This window comes from Rhinopithecus roxellana, chromosome 10 (genome assembly GCF_007565055.1).
Source record: "Rhinopithecus roxellana isolate Shanxi Qingling chromosome 10, ASM756505v1, whole genome shotgun sequence".
In the NCBI taxonomy this organism is placed as follows: domain Eukaryota; kingdom Metazoa; phylum Chordata; class Mammalia; order Primates; family Cercopithecidae; genus Rhinopithecus; species Rhinopithecus roxellana.
This window is the reverse complement of record NC_044558.1, coordinates 9129413-9152354: the sequence shown is the minus strand read 5'-3', so window position 1 is coordinate 9152354 and position 22942 is coordinate 9129413. Positions and strand designations below refer to the sequence as shown.

At 44.4% G+C, this 22942-nt stretch overlaps 1 protein-coding gene and 1 pseudogene across 2 annotated transcripts in view; one reads left to right on the top strand and one right to left on the bottom strand.

The window, feature by feature from the left end:
* ADIPOR2 (adiponectin receptor 2) overlaps positions 1–8229 on the bottom strand; it is a 90980-nt gene extending 82751 nt beyond the window's left edge. The window contains exon 1 of one of the 2 annotated variants that reach the window (XM_010363562.2): positions 8003–8229. The gene's annotated coding sequence lies outside the window, so the exon portion shown is untranslated. The remainder of the gene's footprint in view (positions 1–8002) is intronic. The other variant, XM_030938864.1, reaches the window with a different exon arrangement.
* On the top strand, positions 925–8058 carry LOC104662543 (annotated as a pseudogene).
* Positions 8230–22942: the final 14713 nt, after the last annotated feature.

Genomic DNA, 22942 nt, shown 5'->3' with positions numbered 1-22942 from the left:
GAAGTAATCGTAAATCAACATTAAAAGAATGCTATTGAAACAAAGTACATCTCCCAGTTAGACAGAATATATTGTAAATGCTTCACCTCCTATGAGATAAAAGAAGTTTTTTTTAAGTTTGTAATGACACAGAGAAGCTTGACCCCACCCCCATTTCTGGTGAGAGTTTACACTGTTGTGACCATTCTGGATGGCAGTCTGATAATACACATCAAAATGAAAAACATGTTTTCTTCAACTATTACAAAATTACTGAAGAGGAATTAGCTAGCAATAAATATAAATAAAATGTATGGACAATCTACAATCCATTTATATAATCTAAATATCTATCAATAAAAGCAGTATTAAGTCATAGCATAACCATTTAATAATACACTAGAGAACTACTAAAAAGAAGAGAATAGATGCAGATGTAAAGTAAGCCACAAATATTAATTTTAAAAACACACACACAGGGCCTGGCATAGTGGCTCATGCCTATAATCCCAGCATTTTGAGAAGCCAAGGCAAGGAGGATCACTTGAGTCCAGGAGTTCAAGGCCAGCCTGGGCAACATGGCAAAATCTCATCTCCATTAAAAATGCAAACATTAGCCTGGCGTGCATCTATAGTCCCAGCTACGTGGGAGTCTGAGGCGGGAGGACTGCTTGAGTTCAAGAGTGCAGTGAGCCATGATTGTGCCATGACACTCCAGCCTGGGTGACAGAGCAACACCCTGTCTCAGAAATGAAATAAAATACACACACACACACAAAAAAAATCAGTCAAGACAGCATCACCTGCTGAGCTCCCAAATGCTGTTTCTCGTCACATCCAGAAGTACAAATCCACAACTCCACACCACAGCTGAGATGGGTTTGCAAGTGTCAGCAGTACGGGTTCTCTGAGAACTACTCACTGTGGATGCAGTCTACAGCCAACATGTCCTGCAGAAACTAGCTGCCCAGTAACAAGCAGCAGTTACAGAATCTAATAAAGTGGAGCCACTGGTTGACATTAAAGGGTTTCTACAGCAATACTATATGCACTACAAATCCAATATGGAGATTATCAAATTAAAACCAATAAACCTGGTAAAGAATTGACAGAGCTGGTGATATTTATGGCACAGATTGGTCACTGTTACCCAGAACATCTAAGTAACTTTCCTCAAGAGCTAAAAGTTCTACTTTCCTACAATTATACTGTCTTGAATCAAGATCATCTAATAACATTTGGCAAAGCTTTTATCTTGCTGAGAAGTATCCCATCTATCCACCAAGTTCACTAAAGCTCTTCTTTGAACTTCCAAGTTGCCATAATAAGCTTTCGAGACTTTACATACTCATGTTGTGACTGATAGCAAGAATATAACAGTAAAACACAAGAATAAAGTGGATACGGTACTGCAGAATTTCATATACACCTTGCTAAAAGACAGCAATGTAACTGCAGCCAAGTTATCTTTGGATGTGATGAGTGAACGCTACAAGAAACATCTGGACTGATGCCAAAACTGTCAATGTCATCATAACTGCATGTTTCAAGATATTGGTTGCCACTGTGACATTCTTCCTAGGATAAGACGAAGAAGAGAAACAAATAGGACAGACTCAGAATCTGAGAATAAAATGACAAGAGACCTACTAGTGCAGTATGTCACTGGAAAGAGTGGCTCCAAACACAAAACACTGAAAAGGTTATGAAAAGTGCCCGAGAAACAAAAGAACAAAAAACTCAAGGTGTTTAACTTTTAAGCTATTAGTTTTATTCATGATCCTCAAAGTTTTACCAAAACACTCCTGAAGCACACAGCTAGAAATCTCTAAGCAGAGGTTTGAAGTATCATGATGCTCATAAATCTTATCTCCAGATTGGTAGGAATTCATAAGCCTTCTAACCTCTATGCCTTAGGCCAAAAGTTTCTGCTGCTGCACCACAGAGAAGTAACAGAAGTCACTGTTTGCTAAACATGCACTTCATCATCTGTTAGTCCCAGAAATCACTTAGTTATTGCTCATGACTGTGACCAACCATTATGTTATGGTCAAGAACTTTGGGGAAGACATGACAGTCTGAATCAGCGCTATAAGAGGTAATATAGCTCAATGTCCCCTAGCCATGACAGAAAAACTGCCTCAAGACTCAAGACCTGTCCCAGTATAAAATACACAAGGATAAGAAGACGACGCTGTCTACTACAACTGTGATTCAGCTCTTCCAAATCCTCAGATGATGCAGAATAAATTCCAGGGTAAGCTGACAGAGGCCCCAATAAAATCAAGAGTGCACGAACATGGCCAGGCACAATGGCTCCTGCATGTTAAATCCAGCTATTCAAGAAGCTGAGGGACGAGGATCGCTTGAGGCCAGGAGTTTAAGACCAGCCTGGACAACATGGCAAAACCCTGTTTCTACAAAAAATACAAACATTAGCCAGGCATGGTGGTGCATGCCTGTAATCCCAGCTACTTGGGAAGCTGAAGTGGGAGGATCACTTGAGCCCATGAAGCAGAGGTTGCAGTGAGCTATGATTGCACCACTGCACTCCAGCCTGGGCAACAGAGTAAGATCCGGTCTCAAAAAAAAAAAGAAAAAAGAAAAGAGAAAGAAAAAGAGAAGGCTGAAAATGATAAAGATAGGTGGGGAAGCACCAGTATCAGTGAGGAGGAGGGTGCTGCTGGTAAATCTGTTGACAAATAGAAACTGCAAGAAATCTCCTAGAAGCTGAACAGCACCTACGGAGGAGTGAAAAGCCAAACTAAAGGATGACTTTTAGAAAATCTGCATGGCTCAACTAAGGAAAAAATTCAGTGCTGCCCCCAGAGAAAGCCCAAGAGGAAATGTATTGAAATAGATAGTGATAAAGAGCAAGTAATTTTTTCTAACATCGATGACTGTCATGAAAAGCCAGTCTGACAAGGAGACATGACTAGCAATTGCAATGGCTGGACAGACCAAAAAGAATTTATGAGGAAGAAAACCAAAATGAATCCATTTTCCAAATCCAGAGATAAAGAGAAAAAAGAAGAACTTTGATGATTAGGTATAGCCAAAATGTCCAGTCAAAAAAATAAGCATTCCTTTGGGAAAAAGCTGCTGCCACTATGAGATACACTTTAAAAAAATAAAAAATAAAAAATAAAAAAAAAAGAAAAAGTAACATCCCAGCCAGCCTTCCATTCCCAAAAATAAATTGTCATTAATCTGAAAATTAGTAAATCAAGAATGCTTACATTAAAAAGTCCAAAAGCAGGCCGGGTGTGGTGGCTCAAGCCTGTAATCCCAGCACTTTGGGAGGCCGAGACGGGTGGATCACAAGGACAGGAGATCGAGACCATCCTGGCTAACACAGTGAAACCCCGTCTCTACTAAAAACTACAAAAAACTAGCCGGGCGAGGTGGCGGCGCCTGTAGTCCCAGCTACCCAGGAGGCTGAGGCAGGAGAGTGGCGTGAACCCGGGAGGAGGAGCTTGCAGTGAGCTGAGATCCGGACACAGCACTCCAGCCTGGGTGACAGAGCGAGACTCCGTCTCGGAAAAAAAAAAAAAAAAGCCCAAAAGCAGTGTATCCTGAAAACCACCAAAAAAGGTGAATGACTGCTGAATGACTGGTTTCGCCCTTTTTTTTTTTTTTGAGATGGAGTTTTGCTCTCGTCGCCCAGGCTGGAACGCAGTGGCGCAATCTCGGCTCACTGCAACCTCTGCCTCCCAGGTTCAAGTGATTCTCCTGCCTCAGCCTCCTGAGTAGCTGGGATTAAAGGCGCGTACCACCATACTCAGATTTTTTTTTTTTTTTTTTTTTTTGGATTTTTAGTAGAGATCGGGTTTCATCACGTTGGCCAGCCTGGTCTCCAACACCTGACCTCAGGTGATCACCTGCCTTGGCCTCCCAAAGTGCAAGGATTACAGGCATGAACCACCACCCCCGGCCCACTTTTTTTTTTTTTTTTTTTTTAAGAAACAGAGACATGCTGTGTTGCCCAGACTGGTCTCAAACTCCTACCCTCAAGCAATTCTCCCACCTCAACCTCCCAAGTAGCTGGGACTACAGGCACAAGCCACCACTGGGCTTGATCCCACTTTTTTTAAAAACAATTCTTGGCCAAGCGTGGTGGCTCATGCCTGTAACCCCAGCACTTTGGGAGGCTAAGGTGGGAGGATCACTTGAGCCCAGGAGGTGGAGGCTGCAGAGCCATGATGGCACCAGTGCACTCTAACCTGAGCTACAGAGTGAGATCTTAAAAAAAAAAAAAAAAAAACTGCAACACAAAGAACAAGCCCTATGTAAACTATGGACTAACAAACAGTAACACTGATATTGGCTCATCAAATGGCAATAAATGTGCCAAATTAATGCAAGATGTTCACAACAGGAGAAATGAGGGGAGGGAAGGCAATATGGGCATTTTCTGAACTATCGGCTCAAACTTCTGTACATCTAAAGCTGTTAAAAAAAAGGTTAATTTTTTAATTCTGCATGTGCAAACAAATTTGCAAATAATTACTTGTATATGCATACAAAGAGAGGTTTAAAGACCTGTATCAAACTGTGCCCATCCTTACCCACAAAGCATGAAACTGGAAACAAGTGCATGAGGAGGAATTTTTTTTACATTATACAACTGGCCCTCCATATCCATGGGCTCTGTCCGTGGATTCAACCAAGCTTGGATCCAAAAAGTTTAATATAGCATCTGTATTTGAATCGTGCAGACTTTTTTTTTTGTCTTTATTCCCTAAACAATATAGTGTAACAACTATTTACATAGCATTTATGTTGTATTAGGTATTAAAAGTAATCTAGAAATGATATAAAGTATTTGGGAGGATATGCACAGGTCATATGCAAATACTATGCCATTTACATCAGAGATTTGAGCATCTGTGGATCTTGGTATCCACCAAAGATCCTAGAAGCAATTCCTACAGACACCAAGGGATAACCATTTATCTCTGGACTGTGCAAACTTTCTATACTGAGCAATAATATAAGGAGAGGCTCTGTAGCATATTAAGAATTTGGGTTTCTCAAATCAGACTGCATGATTGTAACTGCATATTGTAACTCCACCATCTGCTAGCTGATAAACTTCAACAGTTACTTAATTTTTCTCCTTAAGTTTCCTCACCTGTAAAACAGAAATCACAGTAAACACTCACAGAGCTGCCACAGCAATTAAATAATTTAATACATGTAGAGTAGTGGAAATTGTCTAGTACACAGTAAGTCCTCCATAAACGTTAACCAGCATCTTCATTACCAAACATTTATTATTCCTGGATTTTTTTTTTAAATCTTGACTGGTAAGACTAATCAGGAAAAGCCGGTTCATAAGCCTCTTTCTAGAAAGACCTCCAATGTAGAAAATACAAAAGCAATCAAAACCCAACTACGAATAATGAAATACTTTTGAAAAAAGCAGATTACAGGGCTGGGCACAGTTGCTCACACCTGTAATCCCAGCACTTTGAGGGGTGAGGCGGGTGGATTACCTGTGGTCAGGAGTTCAAGACCAGCCTGGCCAACATGATGAAACCCTGCCTTTACTAAAAATACACACACACACAAAAATTAGCCAGGTGTGGTGGTGCACGCCTGTAATCCCAGCTACTCGGGAGGCTGAGGCAGGAGAATCGCTTGAACCCGGGAGGTGGAGGTTGCAGTGAGCCAAGATCATGCCATTGCACTCCAGCCTGGGCAACAAGAGAATTCTAACTCCATCTCAAAAAACAAAACAAACCAAAAAAGCAGATTATAAACCAACATTTAACAATTTTAGTTCATTTATATAAAAAATAACCACCAACACATTCTATAAACATAATCACACAAAAAAATCCCCAAGCGGTGTACTTAACTTTTACTTTCTCCTTTACAATTTTCTGACTCATAATAATTTTCAACATTGACCAAGTTATCATTTTTAATGGAGCTCAGCAAACTTTTTACATTAAGGTCCACATAGTAAATAAATATTGAGGTGTTACAGGCCATATGGCTCTCTGGCACAACTACTCAACTCTGCTGCTGTACCCCAAAAGAAACCACAGACAATACCTAAACGACTGCATATGGCTATGTTCTAACAAAAACTTTTTTTTCTTTTTTTAAGACGGAGTTTCACTCTTGTTGCCCAGGCAGGAGTGCAATGGCGCAATCTTGGCTCACTGCAACTTCCACCTCCTGGGTTTAAACGATACTCCTGCTTCAGCCTCCTGAGAAGCTGGGATTACAAGCGTGCACCACCATACCCAGCTAATTTTTGTAGTTTTAATAGGGACGGGGTTTCACCATGTTAGCCAAGCTGGTCTCGAACTCCTGACCTCAGGTTACTGACCGCTTGGCCTCCCAAAGTGCCGGGATTACCAGCGTGAGTTACCACACCAGGGCTAATAAAATGTTTATTTACAAAAGGAGGCAACTGGCAGGACTTGGCCTGCAGGCTTTAAAATCTGTCAATCCCTGAAATAAATTCTTTTCATTTTCGGAAACAAAATGTGATTTATACTAAAAAAAGGTGCATCAGCTAAATTGATACTACTGATAGAAAAAAACATTTATTTATAAATTCATACAAGGAACCTAGGGATAGAAAAAAAAACAAACTCTCTTTTAGGCTCTGGAAATCCTACTCTCATTCCTAGTGCCAAGTGAAAAGAGGAAATCTGCTAAGCAGACCAAAGTCCAAATAGGAACGTATAGTGGTGGGCAGACAGTTACAATGAGAAGTTAAAAGAAATATGCCTCTCACATTTAATTTGCAATTTTTTCAAATTTCATAATTCACCAACAAGCAGCTGCCACATGTGTGTAAATTTTTACTGATGAAATAATTTTAGTTACAGATCATCACAATCAGCACTGACAACAAATTTATTAGAACGGATGAAAACATCTAGGAATTACCTAAGAGTCGTTTAAGGAGACATAAGGGTAGCCTTTGATAAGAGGACACTTCAAACTTCGGAACTGACAAGACTTATAATCTCCCCCCCAAAAAAGAATGCTATGGGTAGATGGATATTTTTTTCTGAAGGAATTTTTAGCATTTCATTTGGAAAAGTTTTGTAATCAAATAAATTTAAATGTCGTGACAGATTTCTCGGCGTTTACAGGGATTCTCTTGCTGAGGGGAAGGGGTAATAAAAAGTCTGCTTCTGGAACAGAAATGGGAACAACAACCAAGTCTCAGAAACCCAGAGTCAAAAAATCAAAAGAACATCTCATTTAAAAAAAAAAAAAAGTCAACCTGCAATGAAGTCACCGTCCCCATAAAATCCCAATTGTGCATTTAAATCTTTCTACCAAAATTCACTTTTGGACCATCTTATCAAGTTGTTAAAATTTCAGAGGCAAACGTTTAAATCAAGGTCAAAAGCCAGGAGGAAAAAAAGAGTTATCAGTTTCCAACCCAAACTCTCTCCGAGCCCCCTAAAAACTGACTTGTAACCCTGTTACCGGTAATTTTAAAAGAAGCGAACACGGACGGACGGGGGCCTGGGAAGACAGGACCCACGGTCCCCAGCAGGCTGCCCGACGCGCCACCTGAGAAAGGTGAGGGAACTCGCCCCACCCCAGTCACTGTGAAAGTGGTGCTAAGAGAACCCATCCCAAGCCTCCACCAAAGAAATTCCTAGAAGTGACAAACACAGAGACCAAGAGGGGCGGGCAGATCCTCTCCGCGGGCAAGGAGCTGGAGCAACTGCACCCGAAGGTGAGCAGAGGGCAGCGGGCTCCGACCCTCCGCCGCGAGAAGCGAGGCGAGCGGGGCGGTGGGCGCCGGACTCCTCCGACAGCGGTCGCAAGGAGCGCGGCTCTCAGGCCCCCACACGGCCGCCCCTCGGGCCACGGCGCGCCGAACAGCAGGTCAGAGTTAGGGATCCAGTTGCGGGCCGGGCCGAGAGCGCGCTCTCCCGCCCGCGCCAGGGACATTCGCCCCCTCAGCTCTCACCTCCCCCCGACCCCAGGCTCTCCCTCTACGCCGAGGAAACGGCGCCCACACTCCAGAGACCCTCACCAGGAGCCCGTCGCCGCCTCGCCGCGTGTCTCGGACTTCTTGGGAGCCACCGCTGAGGGGAGGGGGAAGGAGGGGGAAACGGAGGAGGGAGGGGGCCCAGCCCGGTGTAGCCGCCGCCGCTGCCGCCGCCGCGATGCCGCTTCTGGAATCGCGCTCGCGCCGCCGCGACCGCGACCGCCGCGTCTCCCCGCCCCCACGACCGTACGTCGTCGTGACGCGCATCGCACGAGGCGGTTCGAGCCAATAAGACCACACGCCGTGCGCAGCCGCGCTGTCCTAAACCGGAAGCTGCCCCTCTGACCGCCCTAGAAGCTTGGTGCATCGTGGGATCTGTGGTTCGGCCAGGAACTTAGCGAAAACTGTACTGGGCGTTGAGGGACCGAAGAGCGTGTGCTCCTTAGGCGCCCACACAACTCCTCGGAGTTTTTCCTCCCACCGAAAAAGGAAGCAATTTGGGGCTGAGGAGGAGGGGGCCGCCCCGTCTCGCAGATGCTTTTCCCAGTCTCTATGGATACTGGCTACACACTTGGGGCGAGAGCCAGAATTTGAGGATTTAGGCTGGATCGTGTGTCTCTGCCAAGGGCTGATAGGATGCTGAGCATCGTCTGTGAAGATTTCCGAATTAAATCCAAAAGCATTAGCCAAGTTTTGCCCAGAGCAATAGTGTTTGCCTTTTATTACCTTATTAAAGATTATGCTTTTTGCTACCACTTCTATTTTTTTAAAAACCCAGTCACTCTTAAAATACATATAATTCAGAGCGATTTTTAAAATGATGTTAATGTAATGGTATATCAGAAACTACTTAAGCACTAAATACCTGTGTCCATTTACCCAGAATGGGTAAGTAATTTTCCACAAGTCAGCTTTACATTGAGTTCTAACTTCTTAGAAGCCAAGAACAGATTTGGTTACATACTTATTCTATAAGAAAAGTGAATATGAGTTAGTCTGCATAGAAAAATACTTTACATTTAGTAGGAGGGGGATTTATCACATTCTTAACGCGTAAATGCCTTAACTATCAAAATTCTTGTTACTGACTAAAGGAAATCCATACGATTTAGGAAAAGTCTGTGCCCACGGCTTACTGTCCTTGCCGTTGGACCACAGCAAGAGATAACAAAGGGTGCAGGGAACAGCTGACAGGTCTTGAGGGAGCTGGGGTAGGATATATGAAGAAAAAAGCAAAAATACAGAAGTCTTCATTCTGGAAATGTAAGTTTTAAAAAGTAAAGCTACTAAACTCACAAAGAACATGATTAAGATGGCAGTAATACAGAACTAAGGCCCACTCATTAAGCTTGAAAGAAAAAACTAGTAGAAATTAAAATTAGGAAATAAATGTTAAAGGAACCAGTTTCCTCCAAGGAGTAGTTTACATCGAAAATATTTATAATTTTTTAAGTTTACATAATTTGTGAAAGACATAATAATAATGACTTCTATGTTCCCAGGTAAAGATATAAAGCTTTTGAGGTTGAAATCAAGGAAGACAATTGTACACCTCTTCAGCACATCAGAAACAGAATACAGGCATTTCTGGATTGCGAATTTGACCCATTATGCCAACTCACACAGAACAGAGATAAGAAGTATAAGATTCGCAGGCTTAATAAAGAGTCTATTAAAGGTGACAGAACTACAGCGAAAAAGATGATTTTTTTAAAAAAAGAGATTCTTGGCTGGGCACGGTGGCTCAAGCCTGTAATCCCAGCACTTTGGGAGGCCGAGACGGGCGGATCACTAGGTCAGGAGATCGAGACCATCCTGGCTAACATGGTGAAACCCCGTCTCTACTAAAAAATACAAAAACTAGCCGGGCGAGGTGGCGGGCGCCTGTAGTCCCAGCTACTCAGGAGGCTGAGGCAGGAGAATGGCGTGAACCCGGGAGGCGGAGCTTGCAGTGAGCTGAGATCCGGCGACTGCACTCCAGACTGGGCGACAGAGCGAGACTCCGTCTCAAAAAAAAAAAAAAGAGAGAGAGATTCTTTAAAGATCTCCAATCTTTCCTGCATCCCTTTCTCTTAAAAACTGGTATCCAGGCCAAGCGCGGTGGCTCACACCTGTAATCCCAGCACTTTCGGAGGCCAAGACAGGCAGATCACTTGAGGTCAGGAGTTCAAAACCAGCCTGGCCAACATGGCGAAACCCCATCTCTACAAAAATACAAAAAATTAGTCGGGCATGGTGGTGTGTGCCTGTAATACCAGCTACTCTGGAGGCTGAGGCAGGAGAATCCCTTGAACCTGAGAGGCAGAGGTTGCAGTGAGCTGAGATCATGCCACTGCATTCCAGCCTGTGTGACAGAGCAAGACTCTGTCTCAAAAAAAAAAAAAAAAAAAAGCTTCTGCTTTGACAACACGAAGGGCTTTAAGAAGCTACATGTGGAACAGTTCACTGTATGCTGAACCAGGTAAAAGCCCTATCATTTCCCTAAAGTTTCACACCTTGTTCTCAGTCACCTTGATCCCATTCACATATCAGTACTGCCAGTTCCTGATGCTCATATAGTGATGAAACAAACCACATGGTTGCCTCAAAACACCCACACCTGCGGGGAGGGGGGAGGGATTGCATTGGGAGTTATACCTGATATAAATGACGAATTGATGGGTGCTGACGAGTTGATGGGTGCAGCACACCAACGTGGCACAAGTATACATATGTAACAAACCTGCACGTTATGCACATGTACCCAAGAACTTAAAGTATAATAAAAAAAAAAAAAAAAAAAAAACCACCCACACCTCCTTAGCTATTGAGGATGTTGCCACTGTCCCTGACCTGAGCACCTGAGGAACATTCCCCTGATCCCCACATCCATAAGGCTGGCTTCACCCTTAACCCTTATGTGAATGTCACCGTTAAATATTCCAAAGCAGATTTTTCAGGACCTCTCCCTGACCATACTTCAGTTACTAAACTTTATATATTGTCTTCTGATTAGCTGTCCAAAAAACAAGAAAAAGTCAGTAAGATTCTCTATCCTCCGGCATCAGCTGCGTATCTTGAGAATTTCTGTTCTCTCCATTCTTGGGGTATCACACTACTCCACAAGAGGGTAGAGCCCCTTCTACAGCACCAAAAAAAGATTCCCTTCCACCCCTATCCCACGTGCCAGTCACCAGTGACCCAATAGAACCCTGTAGCTCAACTAGTCTGATGTAGTCATCTCTGCAATTATCAGATGTTATTGAAAAGGATGGCGCATCACTAGGTGAGTCACATTCATAATCCAGTTGTGGCTCCAGTGACACTATAGTATGTTGCTGACATGATGGACAGAGTTAAACTCCATTGTGATATCCAAGGCAATAGCCAATGAGATTTGAATATATATCTAAGCCTTGGTAGTGCACACCTGTAGTCCCAGCTACTCCAGAAGCCAAAGCTGGACGATCACTGGGTCCAGCAGTTCCAGGCTGCAGTGAGCTATGATGGCACCACTGCACTCCAGCCTGGGCAACAGAGTGAGACCCTATCTCTTAAAGAAAAAAAAAAAAGAATATGTATCTAAAGCTACAAGCAAATGAACATTCAGCTTTCCATTTTTTTTTTTTTCCATAAATATAGAGTCTCACTATGTTGCCCAGGCTAGTCTCAAACTCCTGGGCTCCAGCAATCCTCCTACCTCCCAAAGTGCTGGGATTATAGGCGTGAGCCACTGTACCTAGCCAAATTTCAAATTCTAAAATAAAAGATACCCTAGACCCCCGTGTGAATTTAAACTTGAGTTTGAAACTGGTTTGTATTGCTTCTCTTATAGAGAAAAGATAAACTAATTCATTTACTATTGTTCTTATCAGAATCATATCTATTTTTAAGAAGGAAAAAAGAAAAATTACTTTGCCAATGAAAACCAGAATTAGTAGTGTTCTTTCAGAGACATGTGTCTGTAAGTTTATTTATTTATTTATTTATTTATTTATTTATTTTTTGTTGTTGTTGTTGTTTTGAGACAGAGTCTTGCTCTGTCTCCCAGGCTGGAGTGCAGTGGCCGGATCTCAGCTCACTGCAAGCTCCGCCTCCCGGGTTCACGCCATTCTCCTGCCTCAGCCTCCCGAGTAGCTGGGACTACAGGCGCCCGCCACCTCGCCGGCTAGTTTTTTGTATTTTTTAGTAGAGACGGGGTTTCACCGTGTTAGCCAGGATGGTCTCGATCTCCTGACCTCGTGATCCGCCCGTCTCGGCCTCCCAAAGTGCTGGGATTACAGGCTTGAGCCACTGCGCCCGGCCGTGTCTGTAAGTTTAAAAAAAAATTACAAAGGGAAATTAACAGCTTCATTATTACAAAATACTTAATACTAGCCTAAACTCTTCTTTTCAGCTCCAATATTTATCAACTTTAAAAATATAAACATTAGAACTGAGGGGGAAATCTAGACAACATAGAAGATACACCATAAAAAAGATAAATCAAAAGAAAGGGCGAGGAATGTCGTCAAATCAGTCCCTCTGATTGTCTCATAGTATCCATAGAACAGTGAAATCCAGCCACCTATTTAGGATTCAGTGGTGTTAGGTGCTTTGCAAATAGTCTGGTAATCTATCTGAGAAAATTAGACGGAAATACATAAATATCTGTGTTTCATCTTAATTACAATTAAACAAATCACTGATGTCAAATTATTATACTGTTTAAAACTACATTAATCAGGGCTGGGCGCGGTGGCTCACGCCTGTAATCCCAGCACTTTGGGAGGCCGAGGTAGGTGAATCACCAGGTCAGGAGAGTGAGACCATCCTTGCTAACACGGTGAAACCCCGTCTCTACTAAAAACACAAAAAATTAGCCAGGCATGGTGGCAGGTGCCTGTAGTCCCAGCTACTCAGGAGGCTGAAGCAGGAGAATGGCATGAACCCAGGAGGTGGAGCTTGCAGTGAGCCAAGATGGAGCCACTGCACTATAGCCTGGGCAGCAGAGTGAGACTCCATCTCACAAAAAAAAAAAAAAAAGCCTTCATTAATCTTGGATTTGAAAATGTATAAGCAGTGCATTTTGGAAATTTAGAGAAACATCATGACACACTAAACTCTGATTTGTGCCAAGTTGTAATCACGTTTAAAACTGAAGAGAAAGACCAGTATAAACACTGTAATAATTACATAAATTACATTAGCAGCTCCTCAAACACAGGTTGGGTAACATAGCCCTGCAGATCGAACTTCAGATAGAACATCATTACAGGCTGTGCTGCTGACAAGGCCGTTGTTTATCTATGGCTTGTGCATTAGCTCTTGTTAAGCTTTGATATTTTCATCAATAAAATGAAGATGTCTGTGAATACATAGTTTAGATGGACAGAAAGCATAAATACAACTTTAGGAATGTAATGGCCGGTGGGAAAGGGTGAAAATTAGGCCTGGGAGCTATGGAGACATCATCTTTATCTGTAATATTTCATTTCTTCTATATGAAAAGGATGAAGTAACAAAACATTTAACATTTATTAATCCTAGGTGGTATGTACATGTATATGTATCAGAGACTTCTCTGAACTTTTTTAGTAGTTGAAAAAACAACTTTATTGAAGTATATTTTAATTTTATTTTATTTTATTTTATTTTTTTTTTTGAGACGGAGTCTCGCTCTGTCGCCCGGGCTGGAGTGCAGTGGCCGGATCTCAGCTCACTGCAAGCTCCGCCTCCCGGGTTCACGCCATTCTCCTGCCTCAGCCTCCCGAGTAGCTGGGACTACAGGCGCCCGCCACCTCGCCCGGCTAGTTTTTGTATTTTTTAGTAGAGACGGGGTTTCACCGTGTTAGCCAGGATGGTCTCGATCTCCTGACCTCGTGATCCGCCCGTCTCGGCCTCCCAAAGTGCTGGGATTACAGGCTTGAGCCACTGCGCCCGGCCTGAAGTATATTTTATATAAATATACTTCAAATTTATAAAATGCACCCATTTTTTTAAGTGTACAGTTCAAATGAGGTTTGACAAATGTGTACTCCCATGGAAGCATAACCTCAGTCAAAATATACAACATTTCCAACACCCCCCACAATCCCCCCATGCCTATTTGGAGTCAGCAGTTCCTCTCCCAAGCCTGGTTCCAAGCAACCACTGGTATTCTTTCTGCCACTATAGAATGCTTTTGCCTCTTCTAGAATTTCCCATTAATGGAATCGTGCGATACGTACTCTTGTTCTGTTGACTTTCTCTCAGCATGGGGTTTTCGAGTTTCATTCATGCTATTGCATTCATCATAGTTCATCACTTTTTGTTGCTAGGTAGTATTCCATTTGTTTATCCATTCAATTATTGATGAATGTTTGGGTAATTTCTTCCTTTTTTTTTTTTTTTTGAGACGGAGTCTCACTCTGTCGCCCAGGCTGGAGTGCAGTGGCACAGTCTTGGCTCACTGCAAGCTCCGCCTCCCAGGTTCACGCCATTCTCCTGCCTCAGCCTCCCGAGTAGCTGGGACTACAGGCGCCCGCCACCACACCCGGCTAATTTTTTGTATTTTTAGTAGAGACGGGGTTTCACTGTGTTAGCCAGGATGGTCTCGATCTGCTGACCTCATGAGCCACCGCATCGGCCTCCCAAAGTGCTGGGTGATTTGTTTTTCTAAGACCACCAGAGCGGGCACAAAAGAACCAGCGAGTAGGCAACGGTAGGAGCAAAACTGCAGGTTTATTTTGGTCACCTAAGGTGTGGGGAAGAGGTCTGTTGCATTCTGGCAAAGAAGGCCGACAGAGTCCCCCGGTGGGGCTCTCCGACAGAGTTCCTGCAGTCCTGACATCCCGACAGGAGTGGAGGACTGAGGAAGGCCGCGCGTGGCGTACCCTCCGGAGCTGCTTTTCTAGGAGTGGGAGGGCAATAGGCGGGGCAGGGGCGTGTCGGGGGCGTTTCGCAAGTGCGACCAGATAAATCTTGGTCTCTTTCGGATTGACGTCACCTGGCGCATGCCCAGTTGGTCTGCACCTTCCCGGGCGCCGGCTGCATTTTCGCGCGCGCGGGAAAAGTTGGTGAAGAAGAACCCGGAAGTGCACCATCTTGCCTCCGTTCCTCCAAACACTGGGATTACAGGTGTGAGCCACCGCGCCCAGCCTGTTTGGGTAATTTCTTGTTTTTGTTGTTGTTGTTGTTTTGTGAGACAGGGTCTCACTCTGTCACCCAGGATGGAGTGCAGTGATGCAATCGATAGCTCACTGCAGCCTTGATCTCCTGGGCACAAACAATCCTCCTATATCAGCCTCCCAAGTAGCAGGGACTACAGGCATGTGCCACCACACCTCGCGAATTTTATTATTTTTTATAAAGACAGGATCTTGCTCAATTGCTCAGGTTGGCCTCAAACTCCTGGCCTCAAGGGAGCCTCCCATGTTGGCCTCCCAAACTGCTGGGATTACAAATGTGAGCCACTGTGTCCAACGTCTAGTCCCTGATTATTATAAATAAAGCTATTGTGAACATTTATGTACGAATCTTTAAGAGGACATGTGTTTTCCTCTACTTTTGATAAGTAGGGGTGAATTAGCAAAATCATATAAATTTATGTTTAACTTTATGAGAAACCGCCAAATTGTTTTTTTCTTTTTTTGAGACGGAGTTTCACTTTTTCACCCAAGCTGGCGTGCAGTGGTGCAATCTCTACTCACTGCAACCTCCGCTTCCTGAGTTCAAGCAATTCTCATAACTCAGCCTCCCAAGTAGCTGGAATCACAGGTGTGTGCCACCACACCCTGTTAACTTTTGTATTTTTAGTAGAGACAGGGTTTCACCATGTTGACCATGCTGGTCTCAAACTTCTGACCTCAAGTGATCTGCCTGCCTCGGCCTCCCAAAGTGCTTGGATTACAAACGTGAGCCACCATGCCTGGCCATCAGTGTTCTTTACATATCTTTAGATACAAGTGTTTTGCCAAAGTAAAAGACAAGCAAAAAATTCTTTTAAGAATGCCAGGATAGGCCGGGCGTGGTGGCTCAAGCCTGTAATCCCAGCACTTTGGGAGGCCGAGACGGGCGGATCACGAGGTCAGGAGATCGAGACCATCCTGGCTAACCCGGTGAAACCCCGTCTCTACTAAAAAATACAAAAAACTAGCCGGGCGACGTGGCGGGCGCCTGTAGTCCCAGCTACTTGGGAGGCTGAGGCAGGAGAATGGCGTAAACCCGGGAGGCGGAGCTTGCAGTGAGCTGAGATCCGGCCACTGCACTCCAGCCTGGGCAGCAGAGCGAGACTCCATCTCAAAAAAAAAAAAAAAAGAATGCCAGGATTACATAATATTTCAAAGTTATAAAAGGTTGTTTCCATTTAATCTCTCCTTGGCTGTGAGAATGAAAATAGAAACACAAAGTTTTCATTACCTTAAAAATATGGAGTAATAAAGATGTGTGTTAGAAGCTACAACTACGGAAAAGCAGGAAATACAGGTGAAATCAATAAAGAAAATGTCATTTCTTAAGTAATTTAGAAGCACCTAGTAATTAAAAATCTGTCATCTTTTTATTAAGAAAAGAATTCAAGACAGCATCTGTTCCAGTCAGTGACTGCTTAAGCGCTCACCCACACATACAGAACTGTAAGCCAAAAAAAGAGCATTTTATTTGTTGTGCTAAAATTTTAAATCCGTAATATAAAGAGGGTTTATTAACCTTGCAATATCTCAATGATGTATAGCTAAACTCAGAACTCAGGACCAGGTTTAGTCAGGATAGTTTGATATAAATACTTTCATCAAGTTACATGGGATGAATTCCTGAGCCCTTGAGGTCGCAATCTGGTGAAGTGACAATTTGCAGAAATAAGTTGCAAGGACTGGCAGGCATTTACTGTGGAGGAAGAAGAACTGATCTGGACTTGAATTCCAATGATTGTGACTAAATAATCACTGAGGTAGCTTTGTTTCTCAATTTTTTTTTTTTTACTTTTCTGTCGGTTTAGATTAGAAGCAAAAGCAAACTGGGTAGGAAAAGCAGGCTGTAGCAAAAATAAAATTCTTTTTTTTTTTTTTTTTTTGAGACGGAGTCTCGCTCTGTCACCAGGGCTGGAGTGCAGTGGCCGGATCTCAGCTCACTGCAAGCTCCGCCTCCCGGGTTCACGCCATTCTCCTGCCTCAGCCTCCCGAGTAGCTGGGACTACAGGCGACCACCACCTCGCCCGGCTAATTTTTTGTATTTTTTAGTAGAGACGGGGTTTCACTGTGTTAGCCAGGATGGTCTTGATCTCCTGACCTCGTGATCTGCCCATCTCGGCCTCCCAAAGTGCTGGGATTACAGAAAAATAAAATTCTTAACGAAAAATCCAACTATTGAAAGTCTTACTCCTGCCCCTCAAACTTTCTATAATAATTTCATATGCCTTGGATGTCGTCAGCCAAGTCTAGCCACACCTGAGGTATTGCAGTCAGGCCCAAGACAAGCGTAAAACAAAAGAGGATGGGGAGAAAGAGGAAAACAGTAAAAGTGTGAGAGAGCTCAAAGAAATGCTGCTAGAGATGCAATGTAAATGCTGTCAGTTGTGCATCTAGGAAAGCAAGCAGAACACTTTTAAAAGAGAATTGGGGCCAGGCACGGTGGCTTCTTCAGGAGGCAGAGGTAGACGGATCACTTAAGGTTAGGAGTTTGAGACCAGCCAACATGTCAAAACCCTGTCTCTAACAAAAATGCAAAATTTAGCCAAGCATGGTGGCACACACCTATAATCCCAGCTACTCCATGGATGAGGCACAAGAATTGCTTGAGGCCGGGCGCGGTGGCTCAAGCCTGTAATCCCAGCACTTTGGGAGGCCGAGGCGGGTGGATCACGAGGTCAGGAGATCGAGACCCTCCTGGCTAACACGGTGAAACCCCGTCTCTACTAAAAATACAAAAAAAAAAAAAACTAGCCGGGCGCGGTGGCGGGCGCCTGTAGTCCCAGCTACTCGGAGGCTGAGGCGGGAGAATGGCGGGAACCCGGGAGGCGGAGCTTGCAGTGAGCCGAGATCGCGCCACTGCACTCCAGCCTGGGCGACACAGCGAGACTCCGTCTCAAAAAAAAAAAAAAAAAAAAAAAAAAAAAAAAAAAAAAAAAAAAGAATTGCTTGAAACCAGGAGGCGGAGACTGCAGTGAGTCGAATTCCCACCACTGTACTCCAGCCTGGGCAACAGAACCAGACTCTGTCTCAGAAAAAAGAAAAGAAAAGAAAAGAAAAGATAATTGGCCAGGCATGGTCAATTCCAGCACTTTGGAATGCCAGGGCAGGAGGATCACTTGAGCCCAGGAGTTCAAGACCAGCCTGGGCAGCATAGTGAGACTCCATCTCTACAAAAACTAAAATAAAAAGCATGGTGGCTGGCACACACCTGTAGTCCCAGCTACTCAGGAGGCTGAGGTGGGAGGATCACTTGAGCCCAGGAGATCGAGACTGCATTGAGCTATGATCACGCCACTGCACTCCAAACTGGGTGACAGAGGGTGACTCTGTCTCTTAAGAAAAAAAAAATGGGCCGGGCGTGGTGGCTCACGCCTGTAATCACAGCAACTTTGGGAGGCCGAGGTGGGTGGATCACGAGGTCAGGAGATCGAGACCATCCTGGCTAACACGGTGAAACCCCGTCTCTACTAAAAATACAAAAAAATTAGCTGGACATGGTGGCGGGCACCTGTAGTCCCAACTACTCGGGAGGCTGAGGCAGGAGAACGGCATGAACCCGGGAGGCAGAGCTTGCAGTAGGCCGAGATTACGCCACTGCACTCCAGCCTGGGCAACAGAGTAAGACTCGGTCTCAAAAAAAAAAAAAAAAAGAAAAAAAGAAAAAAAAAATGGGCCGGGCGCAGTGGCTCAAGCCTGTAATCCCAGCACTTTGGGAGGCCGAGATGGGCGGATCACGAGGTCAGGAGATCGAGACCATCCTGGCTAACACGGTGAAACCCCATATCTACTAAAAAAATACAAAAAGCTAGCCGGGCGAGGTGGCGGGCGCCTGTATTCCCAGCTACTCGGGAGGCTGAGGCAGGAGAATGGCGGGAACCCGGGAGGCGGAGCTGGCAGTGAGCTGAGATCCGGCCACTGCACTCCAGCCTGGGCGACAGAGCGAGACTCTGTCTCAAAAAAAAAAAAGAAAAAAAAAAAAAAAATGAGCCAGCCAGGCGCAGTGGCTCACGCCTGTAATCCCAGCACTTTGGGGGGCCGAGGCGGGTGGATCACGAGGTCAGGAGATCGAGACCATCCTAGCCAACACAGTGAAACCCCATCTCTACTAAACATACAAAAAAAAATTAGCCGGGTGTGGTGGTGGGTGCCTGTAGTCCCAGCTACTCAGGAGGCTGAGGCAGGAGCATGGCGTGAACCCGGGAGGCGGAGCTTGCAATGAACCAAGATCGGGCCACTGCACTCCAGCCTGGGCGACAGAGTGAGACTCCATCTCCAAAAAAAAAAAGACGAGCCAGGCGCAGTGGTTCATGCATGAAATCCCAACACTTTGGGAGGCCAAGGTGGACAGATCACAAGATCAGGAGATCAAGACCATCCTGGCCAACACGGTGAAACCCTGTCTCTACTAAACAATACAAAAAATTAGCCAGACGTGGTAGTGCACCTGTAGTCCCAGCTACTCTGGAGGCTGATGCTGGGGAATCACTTGAACCCGGGAGGCAGGGGTTACAGTCAGCCAAGATCACACCATTGCTCTCCAGCCTGGGAACAGAGCAAGACTCCATCTCAAGAACAAAAACAAAAACAAAAACAAAAAACATTGCTCTATCTTCTTCCCAAGCAAATGAAGAAAATAGGTGTGAGATTCTCAAAAGTCAACATCTAGAGAGTCTATTAAGAATGTTGCCGGGCGCGGTGGCTCAAGCCTGTAATCCCAGCACTTTGGGAGGCCGAGACGGGCAGATCACGAGGTCAGGAGATCGAGACCATCCTGGCGAACACGGTGAAACCCCGTCTCTACTAAAAAAAATACAAAAAACTAGCCGGGCGAGGTGGCGGGCGCCTGTAGTCCCAGCTACTCGGGAGGCTGAGGCAGGAGAATGGCGTAAACCCGGGAGGCGGAGCTTGCAGTGAGCTGAGATCCGGCCACTGCACTCCAGCCCGGGCGACAGAGCGAGACTCTGTCTCAAAAAAAAAAAAAAAAAAAAAGAATGTTCATTCTGACTGGGCACGGTGGCTGACACCTGTCATCCCAGCACTTTGGGAGGCCGAGGCGGGAGGATCACTTGAGTCCAGGAGTTCAAGACCAGCCTGAGCAACATAGTGAGACCCTTTTAAAAATAACCAGTGTGAACACACCTGTAGTCCCAGCTACTTGGAAGGCTGAGGCTGGAGGTTTGCTTGAGTCCAGGAGGTTGAGGCTGCAGTGAGCCATGATCAAGCCACTGCACTCCAGTCTGGGCAACAGAGCAAGATCCTGTATTCAAAAAAAAAAAAAAAAAAAAAAGTCAGTTCCCGGATATTATCTGAGAAACTCTAGTAGGCCCCAGAAATCAGATTTTTTTTCCAGTCAGATTCCAAAGATTCTGATTCGTGGGCTCCATGCAGGCCTGGCTTCCTGGGTGGGGACCTACGCAGTTAGTTGCTCAGGGTCCTATACTCAAAAGGGCCATATGCTTGGGTTTTGTTTTTGTTTTTTTGTTTTTTTTTTTGAGACCGCATTTCGCTCCTCTTGCCCAAGCTATGATGCAATGGCACGATCTCGCCTCACTGCAACCTCAGCCTCTAAGGTTCAAGCGATTCTCCTGCCTCAGCCTCCCAAGTAGCTGGGATTACAAATATGCACCACCACACCCAGCTACTTTTGTATTTTTAGTAGAGATGGGGTTTCACCATGTTGGCCAGGCTGGTCTCGAACTCCTGACCTCAGGTGATCCGCCCGCCTCAGCCTCCCAAAGTGCTGGGATGACAGCCATGAGCCACCGCGCCCGGCCCCTGTTCTTGGTTTGATGCTCTATTGTTACTGTCTGGAAATTTTTAATAACTTTTGAATAAGAGACCCCTCATCTCTTTGCACTAGGCCCTGCAATTTTGTAGTCCATGGGGACTACAAAACTGCAATGGGAGTTAGACCTTAGCCTTCAATCTTTTACTGCGGAAAATATTCAGACAATTACCTACATACCTATTGGATTTTAAGCCTGATATACAGCATCTGAATTAAATCACTTTATACAATTTCTACTTGGTACTTTGGAATCAGGGGATACTTGAATGAGCTTTTTCCAGGGGGAGAGTCCAGACAGAGAATAGCTATTGTTACAGGAAGCAAATTCTTGGGGGCAGTGGCTTCAGGAACTGGCAGTTATTTGTGCAAGGAAGGGATAAATAAAAAAAAGTAGAGACCCCAGAAATAATACATGAAAAAATATCCTTCTCAGGCATTTGAGGAGAGGCAAAATTGACCCAACAAAGGTGATCAGATAGCCCTGAAACGCAATTATCTAAAAACTTTGGTCATTAAAAGCCAGAAAAAGTCAAAGACTTTTGGAATGAATTCTAATCTGATTTACTTTGCCTAACCCTTTCAGCTGGGGAGGTCAGTAGGTGGAGATGGAGATAAAGGAAATGTCTCTTAAACTGTCAGAGTGTTTTGTGGCAGAACTAGGAGAGATAAGCTTTAGGTCAGCTAATAAAAGTTCCCATTTCCTCACTCCCTTTATCATGGTACAGCATCAACAATACACATTCCATGGGGAAAAACAAACCGTGGCAAAGAGCCAGCTCCATCCAAGGCTAAAACATAGAATCGGAATAGATTTCAACTAAATCTAAAAAACAAATGGCTTTTGCCACTGTGCTTCAACTGGAATACATTCCTCTCAGCAGTTGAGTCAGACTACCCAGTCTTCAGAGCCTTCGCTGGCCATAAACTAGAACAGGAAGGGCAGGGCAGTGTCAGCTTTACCTAGAATGACCAGCTGGGTAACATTTATTGTGGCTGACCATTGTCATGCTCTTTTTTTTTTTTTTAATCTTTTATTCCTAAGTAACTTTGGCTGTTGTTACTCACTCTTAAGTGGCTTCAGGAAGGTAGAAGTCATCATGGTTTTCACCGTCATTACCATCAGTGCCACACCCATGTGATTATTATAATAACAATAGCTGATGTATGTATAGAACATTTACTATGTGCTGAGCATTTTCGAGTTATTTATATACATTAACTCATGTAATCCTCACCACAACCCCATGACATAATACTGTTGTTATCCCCATTTTACACATAAGGAAACTGAGGCACAGAGGGGTTAAATGACTTCTTTAAGGTCACACAGCTATTACATAGCAGAGCCAGGATTCAAATACAAGGAGTGTGACTCTAATGCCCAAGCGCATAATCACTAGTCTATATAACAAAGGCCACTATCCTGGGAGCTGAATGAAGCAAGGCAAACAGTTGCTCCGAATCTTTTTTGGGTTATAGACTCCTTTGAGCATCTATACCCTCAGAAAAATAACTGTATACACCAAATATTGACAGATTCACAGAGGACTGCTCCCGCTCCTCCAAGACCATACATTTACATTTATGACTTTATTCCTGGTTAAGAATGCCTACTACAGCCACTAGTTGCTTAAAATTGTAAAACAACTACCAAAGACAAAAAGATCTTTAACCAATGATGAGACCGGGCAAGGTGGCTCACGCCTGTAATCCCAGCACTTTGGGAAGACGAGGTGGGAAGACTGTCTGAGCCTAGGAGTTCAGTACCAGCCTGGGCAAATAGTAAGGCCCTTGTCTCTACCAAAAAAAAAAAAAATTTAACTAGCCAGGCATAGTGGTGCACACCTGTAGTCCCAACTGCTCAGGAAGCTGAGGTGGGAGGATTGCTTGAGCCCAGGAGTTCCAGGCTTCAGTCAGCTATGGTTGCACGGCTGCACTCCATTCTGTCTGGTAAACAGAGAAAGACCCTGTCTCTAAAATAAAATTTGAAAATTTAAATCTAATAACTCTGTGAAGTGTGGACTCAGGGCACTAATAACCCTGTAAGCCTTACATAGCACCATGTCATCA